The sequence below is a fragment of the Pleurodeles waltl genome, unplaced genomic scaffold, assembly GCF_031143425.1.
Source record: "Pleurodeles waltl isolate 20211129_DDA unplaced genomic scaffold, aPleWal1.hap1.20221129 scaffold_37, whole genome shotgun sequence".
In the NCBI taxonomy this organism is placed as follows: domain Eukaryota; kingdom Metazoa; phylum Chordata; class Amphibia; order Caudata; family Salamandridae; genus Pleurodeles; species Pleurodeles waltl.
Window position 1 is genome coordinate 11500132 of NW_027150076.1, and position 14253 is coordinate 11514384.

General features: G+C 43.5%; 1 pseudogene; it reads left to right on the forward strand.

Annotated features, from left to right (window-relative positions):
• Nucleotides 1-5835: 5835 nt before the first annotated feature.
• On the forward strand, nt 5836-7736 carry LOC138276143 (zinc finger protein 135-like; annotated as a pseudogene).
• Nucleotides 7737-14253: the final 6517 nt, after the last annotated feature.

Genomic DNA, 14253 nt, shown 5'->3' on the forward strand with positions numbered 1-14253 from the left:
CGCTAGACTGGTCCTCGAGCTACCTCAACACTGTCACATCTTTCAGCACCTGCACACACTACACTGGCTTTCCATAGAGAAAAGAATCACCTTCAAAATCCTCACCCACGCACACAAAGCCCTCCACGACACTGGACCAGCCTACCTGAACAGGCTACTCAATTTCCCAGTACCACACAGGACCCTGCGCACAGCCCAGCTCTCTCTCGATGAAGTACCCCGCATCAGGAAAACAAGAACAGGGGTACGCTCTTTCTCCTACCTCACCGCCACAGCCTGGAACGCCCTACTGCTCCACCTCAGACAGACTACACCCCACCTCAACTTCATGAAGGAGCTGAAGACATGGCTATTTGAAGAACCTTCACAATGATGGACGCGACACGCCCTCACCCCCCTCAACGCCTTGAGACCCTTGTGGGTGAGTAGCTGCGCTCAACAAACACTGATTGATTGATTGACCCCTATAATAACTTCATCCAGCCATTCTTAAGCTTAATATGCAGCATTGCGATTTTACATCTCCAACATGGAGATCATTATAATAATTAGACTCTTTACATCTCAAATATGGCACATATCATGACGACTAGACACAGAGCGGACGAGTCCCTATAATCGCCCGCCCCCTCTTCGGCCATAGAGATGGTTTAGGGACTCCCTTGCTTGCTAGCTTTGGACCCCCCCTTTTTGCATGATAGCTTATGACATTTTTACTAGCACAACTATTTATTGATCCCATTATACTCTGTTTCCAAATCTTTTCTCTTATAGCTTTGTGTTCCCTGTCAAATTGGCCCATCTAGAACTGACCACGTTTTTGTTCTTTTGTCTATGACCTGGTGACCAATCCAATACGGCGGACACGTTGCTCATTCTACAATCATTGAGGGAGATGAGGCGCTTATGTGGCGCGCTGACTCCCCAAGCAGATGCTGACTGTCCCGGGACTTAGCACCATTGATTAATAGAGTTGATTTTCGGCTTGCTACTAACGAGCTGTGAGTGCCTTTTTACCAGCCCTATGATTATTTACAATTGTATGTTCCTCTAGAACCGCCCTGTTTTAGAATTGTGCTCCTCACAGTAAGTGCATTCCGTAGTCCCTCGCTGGGATCCAATGCTTCCCTCACCCGGTTTATAGAATACTTTGAACAAAATAATGCCCGCTCGCTCATTTTTAGTGACCAGTCTCTGCCAGCAAATATCTCGCTAGAACTTGCACTCTAGATACGAAGGCATTCCCGCGACACCTTCTGTGTCTTGTATTCTGTTACCGGAGCACCTAGCAAACTATGTGAGCCTTTCTTTCCCTTGTGTGGTAACTAGAAGTACTTCGCTTTAGAAACCTGCGCATAGTGAGATGTTTCTTACTACAATAGAACTTCAGTCTCTCGGTGATGATCATTAAATGAATTACACAACATGTGTTTTATAGTCAGTTATCCAGGTTGACCTCTTTCCATACAAGTATGTAGTGTAATTGTTAGTTCTTTCATTTGTTTAGGATGAATTTGAATCTTCACCCTATTTGGACTTGCAGTGTTTGGAATAACTGGTTGTAAAAAGTTTTGGATAACATAACAGGATCAATTGCTATGGACTATTAATAAGAGATATTTCCCCCATACTCTCTCTTTTTCTTTCCTGTCCTTAGCACTCTTTAACTATCACAAACACAGCTAATAAGTTATAACTTTTCCTCTATTTATATTATAAAAACTGCCAGCACTGCACGTATTCATGACTTTTAATGTTTATCTGATCACACTTGGTTCACCTTCGCATCATTTTTCATCATCTCTTGGTAACTAATTCGCACGGGTGTGTCCCTGGACCATGAAGGAGCACTGGGACAGTTTTCCTATCAAACTGCCGGCCCCACTTTGCTGGTTGCTTATATCAGCTTCCAGTTCCTTTGGGAAATCACTCTCCTTTCTACATATTCTCACAACTAGGTGGTGGTCTCACTCCTTCAAAATTTCAATCTCCAAAGGTGTAAATAATAATAGCTATGCCTTCTACCTTCTACAGCCTTGAGAAAGCCCCAGGCTTACAGCCATGTAAGGGGCGACACATGTCGGTTGCTTAATGAAACATTCTGTATAAAGGAATTTTGATCAATATTGCTGTATTTACCCAATAGATGAAAAGTTTTAACTGTATTAAAAAAAATCACTTCAGCAGTAAAAAATGTTGTTCTCTTTATTTACTTAAGGGGTGGAATAACCTACTGCTTCTCCATATCGGGTCTTTGTTTTTTAGGAATATTGGTCCTACCTCAGTTTATGTCCCACCCTACAAAACAACCACAGGTATTTTAAAGCAGAGGGGCAGTGTTGGACCTTGTACCTTTCCCCTTAACATGTTTTGAATTTGGTTTTGCACCACGACATGCTGTCTGCGAAAGCAGCACTGTGTGCACTTAGGGAGGGGGTCCCTGAGGGTGGCACAATATGTGCTGCAGCTGTCAGGGGCCTTTCTTTAGTTTCTTTAGTACCCCATGCCCTAGGTACCAGGAGTACGATTTACTAGTGGCAGCTAAAGGTTTGCCAATTGGGAAAAACTGTGCGGTTTTATGGAAAGAGATCTGGTGTTGGGGACCTGTTTAGCAGGGACTCAGTGCACTTTTAGTCAAAATTGCACCAGAAACCAGGCAAAAAGGGTGTGTGGGGGGGGGGGGGAGGGGTGACTATTTCAAAAGAGGCACTTTCCTACACCAGCCATGTGCAAATAAGTCTTGACCTAAAACAATGGATTTAGGGCCAGATCTGTGATTTGGGGCCGGATTTTGAAATTGTTCAGCATTCCGCCCATCATCGGTTCTTTTTGCCGTTAAACCTATTCAGCATTGAAAGTTCCTTCATGAGATTCTCAGAAGGCCCTGACACGCATACTTTACAAGATATTTTCTCAATCTGCTACTGAGCGTGGCTTCAGACACGAGGACGCTTGGTGGCTGTTTTTGGTATTCCGTACTCTGTGACGTAACAGATCGACTCAAGCTGAGCTAGGAGTCCATGGTCCTCAGGGCTGAGATGTCTGCATCACATGCTTTATCCTTCCCGGAAATCACAAGATGTCCTCTTTGATGAAATGCCTGTACAACGAGGGTAAATAGACCTTGCACCTTATCTTGGAAGGAGGCAGACCTTGTGATTTGTGATGTAAAATTCAAAAATTAGCTAATTAATTCTGTTGCACTCCTACTTACACTTAGTATATATCTAAATCACTAGTATATATTATATGAACGAGTTTTTGTTGCAGTATCAACATAATACATGGTATACTTGTGAATGAAAAACAAAAACGTATTTATAAAAAAATGAATCTATGAATGAATGTATAAATTAATAAAATACAGGCCACAAAAATGGGAAAACATATAAAGCACATGACAACGTCCTGTAAAATGCTTTCCGGTTTTGAATGTTTGGCATTTGCCAACTCACTCCAGTTTCTTTCTTGGAATCTCATGGGTAACCTTCCCCAGCCAAGATCCTTGCACATGGATGCCTTGTTCAAAGTGAGTCAACAGCACATTGCTTGCTCTTCTGACTATCTAACTTATCTGACTGCCATCTCTTCACGAAAGCGTGAGCTAACTCGAATGAACAGAACACTAGGGAGTGGGTCGCTCTCTCAAGTCCTCCTCTGTTTGTACCTCATAAGCACCTACCTGTGCACCTCCTCTGTTTGTACCTCATAAGCACCTACCTGTGCACCTCTTCTGTTTGTACCTCATAAGCACCTACCTGTGCACCTCCTCTGTTTGTACCTCATAAGCACCTACCTGTGCACCTCTTCTGTTTGTACCTCATAAGCACCTATCTGTGCACCTCCTCTGTTTGTACCTCATAAGCACCTACCTGTGCACCTCTTCTGTTTGTACCTCATAAGCACCTACCTGTGCACCTCCTCTGTTTGTACCTCATAAGCAACTACCTGTGCACCTCCTCTGTTTGTACCTCATAAGCATCTACCTGTGCACCTCCTCTGTTTGTACCTCATAAGCACCTACCTGTGCGCCTCCTGTTTGTACCTCATAAGCACCTATCTGTGCACCTCCTCTGTGTGTACCTCATAGGCACCTACCTGTGATCCTCCTCCCAATCTAGCAGAACCCCACCTGGCTACAAAGTCGCTTCTTATGCACCAAACGGGCACAACTACGTCAGATACCCTGGAACGTCAGAAAATTGAAGAATAATGAATAATATGCACACATCTGTTATCTGCGGGGATTTATCAGGTAAATTATTAGTTTTCATAGAGTCTCCATAATAAGGACTAAATGACTGATATGGTTGAATATTACATTATAAATCAAAGTTTGTTTGCCTTCTCTCTGAGCATAATGTGAAAGCGGGACATTACAATGAACTCCTCACTCTGTTTTACAGAGAACCCCTGCACTAGAAAGAGCTGCATCTTGAATTTCAAGGAGGTCTGAACTTTAACTACTCTAGCTAGAGTTAAAGAATCTCTTCTCTACATAACATGTGCAGGCCAAAACCAGGCCCTGCAAGTTGCGCTACATTTAGGAAGATGGACAGATGTTAACGCCCCCAAAAAAATCTACCTCATCACACAATAATGCTCCAGTCTTTCAGGTTAGAAGAAACCAGAATTGCTTGGACCAACCCCACGGGTGCTCAGAAAGTGTCCGAGATTACTTAAAGAACAGCAGGGTAAAGACGAGTTGGCCCTTGAGCTGATACAAAGTCACAGGAAAGTACAGAAGTTGAATACAGTTACCTTTGTTATATACTGTCTGAAGAGTTACCTTTGGTAGATACTTCCTGAAGCTGATGAAACAGCAGTACATCCTGATCCCTCCTTTTCCACAATCTGTTCTTTAATGAAATCTTGTCCATGTACATCTACTTACCCTGTACCTGTAGCACGTGGTGCTCCGTGACCGCCCTTTCTGTACTAAGTCACTCCGTGGAGACTGATAAATCACCTCCTTTTCTGAAGTAAATAAGATGGGATGTGTTCAACATAACTTTTAGTTAAATATCCGTGTATGGTGAACTATACCTTGCGAGGTTTCAAAGATGGTAAAAGAGCGTTGTCGTTTACAACCAGATAAGTATTGTGCATTCATATTCTATTACAATTGTATTCTTTAATTTTAAATCTCTTTACATTCAACAGGAAAAAAGTCTTGAAATCACAAAATGATGTTAAATAATGAAGATAATACTTCAACTCTGCAAGACAACTGTCAGAAATAACGAGGACCAGTCTACAGGAAAGCATCAGTGCAGTCTGCAACAGAGGAACCTGAACACAAACTGACGAATCCTGGAAGAAGCAGTCAAGGGCTATTCATTGAATGTAAGAGTCTGAGCTGTGCACCTCTACACCACAGGACTAAGAAGTGACTTCTACAAAATTAAGACAAACCACCTCCTGTATAAACTGGTGCCCAACACCAGCTTTGATCGTGGGATCAGTATGATGTGGTTACCACAGTGCTTGGACTAAAGATAAAGAACCATCATTCAGTGCTCTGGGTCTGTTGTAAACTCTTTGTGGCCCAACTGCAGCAACAAGAGAATAGCACAACGGAGTGGAGACAAACAACTGAAGGATAAAGGAAAAAAGAGTTCTGTTATCTACAACATATTACCTTGTTCTGACCAGAAGGAAAAATAATCTTTACCCACAAGCGTCAAAAACTGTTATCCAGTCAAAAGGCACAATCACTCGAAAAGATGCCGGGCATATGTTGAGTGCGACAACTGACTTTTAAATTGGAAATCAAATGTCCTAAATACCAACTCACCCAGGAAATGTGAGAATAATACAAGTGCTTTATCAACCATGTTGGCCCTTCAGGAAACAGAGTCATGGGAAGTGGACAAACATATCACCGACCCAGAGACACTAAGCAAGAAAGAAGAATCATACACAGGCAGAGACAACTTTAGCTTGTCATCGCTACAAAAGGACGAACAGCAAACACACAAAGGAGTAAAACTATTCTATTGCACTGAATGTGTGCAAAGCTTTATTCATTTAGCACTCCTTAAAGAGCACTGGCAAACACATGGAGGAGAAAAGCCATTCACATGCAGTGAATGTGGGAAGCGCTTTACTAAGTTATCACACCTTAAGAGACATTATCAAACACATACAGGAGAAAAACTATACCATTGCAGTGAATGTGGAAGTAGTTTTAGCAAATCTTCAAGATTAAGGAATCATCAGGAAACTCACACAGGAGAAAACAAATTCAAGTGCAATGAATGTGCGAAGAGCTTTAGTCGGTTATCAGATCAACAAAGACATCAGCAAACACACACTGGGGAAAGACCATTTAATTGCAATGAATGTGTGAAAAGTTTTAGATGGTTATCACACCTGCAAAGACATCAGCAAAGACACACAAGGGAAAAACCCATACCATTGCAATGACTGTATGAAGAGCTTTTGTCAGCTATCAGATCTACACAGACATCAGCAAATACACACAGGGGAAAAACCATATGATTGCTATGAATGTGGAAGTAGTTTTAGTCGTTACTCAACATTGAGGATTCATCAGCGAACACACACAGGAGAAAGACCATTCAAGTGCAATGTATGTGTGAAGAGTTTTAGTCAGTTATCAAACCTACAGTGTCATCAGCGAACACACAATGGGGAAAAACCATACCATTGCATTGAATGTGGGACCAGCTTTAGTCGGTCAACACACCTTGAGAGACATTATCAAACACATACAGGGGAAAAACCATATTATTGCAATGAATGTGCAAAGAGCTTTAGTCGGTTATCGCTCCTCCAAGTACATCAGTGAACACATACAGGGGAAAAAACATATCAGTGCAATAAATGTGCAAAAAGATTTAGTTGGTTATCACACCTGCAAAGGCATCAGCAAACACACACAGGGGAAAAACCATATCATTGCAATGAATGTGTGAAAAGCTTTAGTTGGTTATCACAACTCCAAAGACATCAGCGAATACACACAAAGGAAAAACCATACCATTGTAGTGAATGTGGGATGAGCTTTAGTCGGTCAGCATACCTTGTGAGACATTATCAAACACACACAGAGGAAAAACATACAAATGCAGTGACTATTTGAAGCAGTGTAGTTAGTTATCACACCTCCAAAGCTATCAGCAAACACACAGGGGAAGATCCATACCATAGAAATGAATGTGCGAAGAGCTTTAGACAATTATCACACCTCCAAGTACATCAGCAAACACATATATTTCTCATATTGAAGGTTTTGTGAACCAATGAGAATCAATCGTCTCAGTGCCTGTGACTAAACAGAGACCACTTCTGATGGATAAGTCTACCTGCAAATTCCGTACCCATAGAATAATACTCAGGCACCAGTCGAGATCCAAACTCTTCAAGGCTATCATACTGCTGGGCGGTGTCCCTGGCTTTGCATCCGCATCGGAGGAGGGATCCAGTGACATCACTGAAGCCATATATTGGGCTCATCCCAGTGCTAAGACATCTGTTCCCTTTGTTCTGCATCTTTGGTACAAGTCCAGCAATCGCTTTCTCAAAGAGTCTTGAGGTTTTCACAGAAATTTTACCACAAGTGCAGTACCATGTCTCTTCCAAAGAGATTGGAGTCAGACACTGTAGGGATTGTGAAGGACAGATGTCTATAGCTGATACCCACTTCATCTGCCTCTGGTGACTCGGTTTGGACCACGACTCCCAGTCTTGTGACTACTGCCAGAACAAACACCCAAATGCCATCAAGGACCACGAGGCGAGGCTCTTCATGGGCAGGCCAAGGGACTAGAGGCACAGCTGATCTAGCGTCCAACCTCGTTACAGGGCACCGTCAACCCACTCTTTTGGGGGAAGAGGAGAAGGCACAAGAAGCATTCCAAAGAGAAGTCATTTCGACGTCCTCCAACTCCCCCAGGGAATTCACCTTGGAACCATAGTTAGTTGCTATTGAAGCAGTTGACCCCTTTTCCCAATTGCCCCACTCTAGTGACTACTCTGCACCTGACCCAGAACTGTTTCGACCTCCACAGGATCCATCCTTGAACTTCCTGGATCCATCGGTGCCGGGACCCTTTCTCCTGGCAGTTCTTAACCTGCACCTATGTTCCAGGCTCCAGGTTCTGATCCGGCAACATTTCTTAATGCCATGTATGGAGTCTTTGTAAGGGCATTGGTGTCATCCGGCATGCCTTCAGGCCCTAAGTGTCGTACACTCGCCCTGTGTTTATGCCCTTGGCTCTCACGCCGTTTTGCTTCATCCCATCTGGATGAACAGAGACTTATCCATCCTTTGATCCAGCTCTTAGATACTCCAATCTGCTTCATCCTCCTACATGGCAGCCCCACCACTACTGATCCCTACACCACTCCTGCTTCTGCCACCATTGCTTGAAGTTGCGCCTCTGTACATACTGCACAGGGAAGCACTAAGACTATTGGAGGAAGATACAGAAATAAGATCCATGACCTATTCAGATTCTGACCCTTTGAATTTATACATCTTGGGTAGCAATGGCCAGGGGTAAGAGTTTACTGGCCTGCCTTCTGCAGCAGATTAGACACCTCTCCAGAGATGGAACTGAACATACAGCTGGGCCGCCCGCATCGGAAATTATGTCCTTCTGTTTGGTGGGAAAGATGGCAGCTGAGGTCCTAAAGCTTTACCTTTCTATAATTGCAGTTAAAACTAATGTTTTCACAGAGGCCCTGTTGGTGGAGCCTTCTGCTGAGCCGTTACTACCCTTCAATGATGCCCTACTGGATCAAGTGCTGGCGGCCTGAGAGGAGCCAAACTGCGTCCCAACAGTCAACAAGCTCATGACACACCACTAGCTCTTTGCCACAGGAGACCCTCCATTTTTCGCTTCCCATCCCTCACCCTAAAGCTTAGTTATCCAGACATCATTCTTATCTGGACATTCGGCTGGGAGCTTCCAAACAGTTCCCTTAGACAGAGAATTTAAGAGCCTTGATGCCTAGGGAAGAATTATTTTTTCAACAGAAAGCATGGCATTGAAGTTCTTAAATACTGCCTGCGAGCGTGCTACACCCATGCCATATGGGATATGGCTCAGATGGTTGTGCCTCATGTGCCAGAGGAAATGAGGGTGCACTTCTAAGAGGTGGTCCTGGATGGTCAGAATGCATCATTCCACATAATACAATCTGGACTAGACACTGCTGATTTGTTATTCTGAGCCGTGGGTACTTCTATCTCCATCCGTATGCGCACCTGGCTACACACTTCTGCCTTCTCCCCTGATGTCCAGGCCAGCCTCATGACCTGCAGTTTGACAGGACATGCCTTGTCGGATTTAGCATTAGAGAAGTTCAAAGCCAGCAATGCTACAACCCACTCCTTGATACTTCAACTGCCACCTCCTATGACAGATTATCACCCATTTCACCATTTTCCTGGCGTGTTGAAGGAATTGTCCTTTAACCAACATCAGACTTACCTTCTCCAATCCCATCAGTAGCAAAATCCGCTGGTCAAAGTGTATAGAGGCAGAGCCAGAGAAAAATACTGTGGATCCATCAAGCAAGCCTCCTCCTCTTCCTTCCCCTCCTCCCCTTCACCAGCAGGAAAGCAGGTCTAGTTCACTTTTTCTCACCCACTTGAGGCCTGTTGGTTGGGGGGTATTGTTCTTTCTCCTGGCCTGGAAGGCTGTTACTTTAGACCAGTGGGTCCTCCAAATCGTAGAAAGAGGCTACACCCTTTCATTCCTACAGACGCCAACCCCCATCCACCCCTGCCTTCACTCCTCTCCCGGGTCTGGATATATCTTCCTGTTCTCAGCAAGAGGTGGCAGTACTCATAAACAAAGGAGCTGTGGTGCAAGAAGAGTTGGAACACGGCCAGCTTATTTGTTTCCTAGAAGGACAACTTTCTGCATCTGAGCCTGGACCTCAGAGAATTTATCTTCTTCCTCAAGAAGCAAAAGTTCAAGAGTCAGACCTTAGCTCAGGTGTTACTGGCATTGGAAGCTGGAGTTTGGATGGTGTCACTTGACCTGCAGGATGCTCACTTTCACATCTGATATTGTGGTCCATCTATGTTTTGTAGTAGCTTCATCCACTACCAGTTTGTAGTGTTCCCGTTTAGGTTAACATCATCACCTCAAGTTTTCACAAAGAAGATGACAGTGATTGCAGCCCATCTACGAATGTCGGGCACACTAATATTTCCATACATGTTTGACTGGCTAATTAAAGTTGGATCGCTGTAGGCAGTATCTCGCTATGTACAGTCAAGAGTAGCCCTGCTGTTTGACCTTGATTCTTAATGAACAAGCCAAAATCCCACCGGAAGCACCCCCAATGACTCCAGTTTATTGAGTCAGTACAGGAAACCACTATTCTCCACACCTTTCCTCCACCTTAGAGAATTGCCAACATTCAGAAATTGGTTCCCTCCTTCCAACACAGTGCACGAGTCCCAGTTCTGAAGGTCCTATGACTCCTAGGTCTGATAGGTTCCTGCATTCTCCTAGTCCTGCATGCACTTTGGCACATGAAGAGCCTGAAGGAGTGCCTCTGCAGGCAGTGGCTACAGTACGGGGGAAACCTGCTGGACTGTTACATAATCTCCCCCAGTGTTTCAGCAGAAGTGGGTTAGTGGGGGAACAAGATGAACCTGAGTTGCAGGACGTCTTTCGTTCCCCCTTCAGCTGTGGCTACAGTAGTGATGGATGATCCCACCTCAGGGTGGGGAGCTTGCCTAGAAGATCTGGAGATCAGAAGCCCGTGGTCTCTGGAAGAACAGGTTCTCCAGTTGAAATAGCAGGCAATTTGGCTGGTGCTCAAGGCCTTCCTCCCCTCCATCCAAGGTCGGTCCTTATGTCAATAAGTAAGAGGGGGGAGGGTCTCAGCTCCTTTGTCTACAAGAATTGGGACTTGGACACACTGCCAAGGGATTTGTCTTACCAACAATCACCTAGCGGGGTCTCTGAATGTCAGAGCCAACAGCGTCAGGTGACGTTATCTTGCTGATCATAAGTGGCGTATTCTACTGGAGGTAGTCCAGGACATCTTCACCAGTGGGATACTCCTCAGGTGAACATTTTTGCCTCTTCAGAAAATGTACATCAGCAGTTCTGTGTCCTCCAGTGTCCATTATTGGGTGCCTTGGGGGGACATTTCCCTTGATTCCTTGGGTTCCGTGGAAGATACTCCAAGACCGGTCCCAAGTCATTCTCATCAACCTGGATTGGCCAAGGGTAGTGTGGTATGCAGACGTTCAGCATTTCTTCATATGTCCTCTTCTCAAGCAGCCATGCAGACTAGACCTTCTCTCTCACTAGTGATGTGAGTACCTTGAAGTATCCAGATCCAAAGTGGCACCTGAGATTATGCTACTGGTGAAGAACGTGCAGGCAGATAAGAGTATCCACCAGAAAACTGGCACAATTAAGTAACTAGTTTTTTCCTAGTCAAATGGTTACCTATCTGCATGGCATGGCGGGGCTTCACTGAGGATTGACTTCTCCAAATGGGCTGGTGGCAGTGGGGATGTTCGAATAATGTAAATGGTTAATTGACTGATAAGAAAGGAGGTGCACGGTCACTCCGACTCTGAGGCGACAGATAACAGGAAAACTGGTGACAGATAACAGGAAAACAGGAGTGCTATTGGCCGAGCTGCTCTTGTCAATGTAATGTTGCTCTTAAAATGAAACATATTTTAAATGTGCTAATGTGAGGAGCTTTACATATGTAATAACCTTTCTCCTATCATCAGTGTTCTGTAATAATTGGCCAAAAGTATTAAACATGCTGAAACTAGAGAGGAATTGTCTATGTATGTGAGGCTTAGGTCATAAATTGACGTCATTAGACTAACAATTTATGTCATCCATGGGTTGGAAGAAGCAGCTGGTACATTCTTCTGCAAGTTTAATTTAACCATTGGCCTTTTAAATTATGGATTGCTTGGAGTTACATTTTAGACATTAGATGTATGTTGTACGTTTGGTGCAGCAGTTCATTGTTTCCCTAATACGGTTTATGAATTGATTAGCTAATGTTAATATGCATTTTTGTCATTGATGTATTCTTCTGTACTACTGATGTAACAATTTCATGAAATATACATTAACGTACGTTCATTCGAAAATAAATTTTGAATGATTCATTCAGTCACATTCTGTCAACTCTTCGGTGATTTTCTTATTTATGAATAGAGAATACTTGAAATCAAAGTCTAGGGTCTTCCCCATCAGTGTGGCTAACTCATGGTCAGTCAGGCCCAAATCATGAGCCCCTAAGACCAACAGTCCGGGCATGGGAGATGTTCCTGAATTTGGGGGTGCAATTGGCACGGGCCTGGACATCCCAAAACACCACCACAAGACTCCTGAAGCTGAATCCCCTCCCGGTCTCAGGTTCAGCCTAACAACATGGCCACTGCTGCCATAACTCCAGTGGTTCTACGGCCTGTGGAGAGGGCCAATGGGATATCTTTGCTCGTGGGCATTGACATTTCAAAATCATTCACTGGCTGAAATATTTGTGGGCCTCAAAGTTTAGGGTCACTCACATATATAAATAGGTCATAAACATAAAGTAATACCTTATGTTTTACTCTGGTTGCTCACTTAAAGCATAACTCGGGGGTCTCATTTTACAAATTCTAACCAATAGTTCTCTTGCACGAGCGAAAAGAAGGGGGGCAATTGGCAGCCCTGCTTGGTACAATTTGTAAATAGAAATGAGTTTGGGCAAGCGATGTCCTATATGTATCCTCGTCACAAGTTCTGCATGAAATAATTTAACATATTTCAAGCAAGACAAATAAGTAACCCCAATTCAGATTGTCAAATTGGCTTTCCAAAATCAGTTAAAAGTAGAGTGGTGGGAACCAGAAAGTGCCCCTCTAGGGCCAGGGCATTATCGGGCTGTCTGATGTTATGCTTTTAAATGTGGTGGGGCATAAAACCATTCTGGTCTCTGTGTATTAGTGTTACAACTGTTTCTATTCTATTCATCAGAATTTGTATTTTCATATTTAGCTAGGAGACCGCTCTGTAGGAGTTGCATGGAGACTTCTTTTAATATACCTTTTATGATCTACTCTAACGTCAGGGATTAAAATGCCCTCCATTTGTCCTCTTTGTATAGTGTCAGTAGGTGTGCCTTGTGCAGGAATTTACTAGCTTTAGAGAATTCGACTGGTAGCTCATTTCAGCCGAACAGTTTCACCACCTGCAACTGTTAATCCCTTCTGTGATTTTTTCAGTGGAAACTTCAGAGTTAAGGGTCTGTGTCTTTTGAGTCATGGGCAATGAAACCTCAATCCACTTTGGCCTCAGTCCCAGATTCAGAGATGTCAAGCTGTCTATGAAAACAAGCAAGTTCCACTTTCTAAAAGTGGCATTTTCAGAATTGTCACTTAAAATCCAACTTTACCATTAAAGAGGATTTTAAATTACAATTCCTTAGTGACCAGACATGATATTGCTACCTGTTCACAAGCAAAGATTATCACTTATTAAATGTAATAAGGTAACCCAATGTTATCCAATGGGAGAAGTAGGCCTTGGAGTAGTAAAAAACTTATTAAAATTGTTTTCGCTACCAAGATATGTAAAACGTAAAAGTACATGTCCAACTTTTTAAATACACTCTACCCTGCTCTAAGGGCTGTTAATGGCCTACCTCAGGGGTGAGATGTATGTATAAGAAAGGAAGGCTTAGGCCTGGCAAAGGAGTTATTTTCCAAGTCAAATTGGCAGTTTTAAACTCTACACAGGCTGCAGTAGCAAGCAGGAGACATATTTGACAGGGCCACTTCAGTGGGTGGCACAGTGAGAGCAGCAGGACCACTAGTAGTATTTTATTTAAAGACTATGAGTACACATAGCACCGCCTCACTAGGGACTTATAAGTAAATTAAATGTGGCAGTTGACTGTAAGTCAATTTTATCATGTTAAGGGGACTGAGCACTCTAGCAGTGGTTAGCAGCAATAAACTGCACCGAGTCCTGTGGCAACAAAAACAAATTCCAGCAGAGCAAAGGGGAAAAAATGTGATTGAAGAACACCCTGATGCTGACAGGTTTATCAGTTTAGTAATACTACAATAGTACTGCTGAAGTACTACAAAATGCAGTTTTCAAACTTAAGAGTGTAAATCTCCATCTACATCTGTCCCATCCTTCCTGTGGGGTGATCCTCACACATGCATGTTTACTACTTGGTAGTAAATGTAAGAAGGACTGTAGCAGAGGCATTATTACTACTAAATGC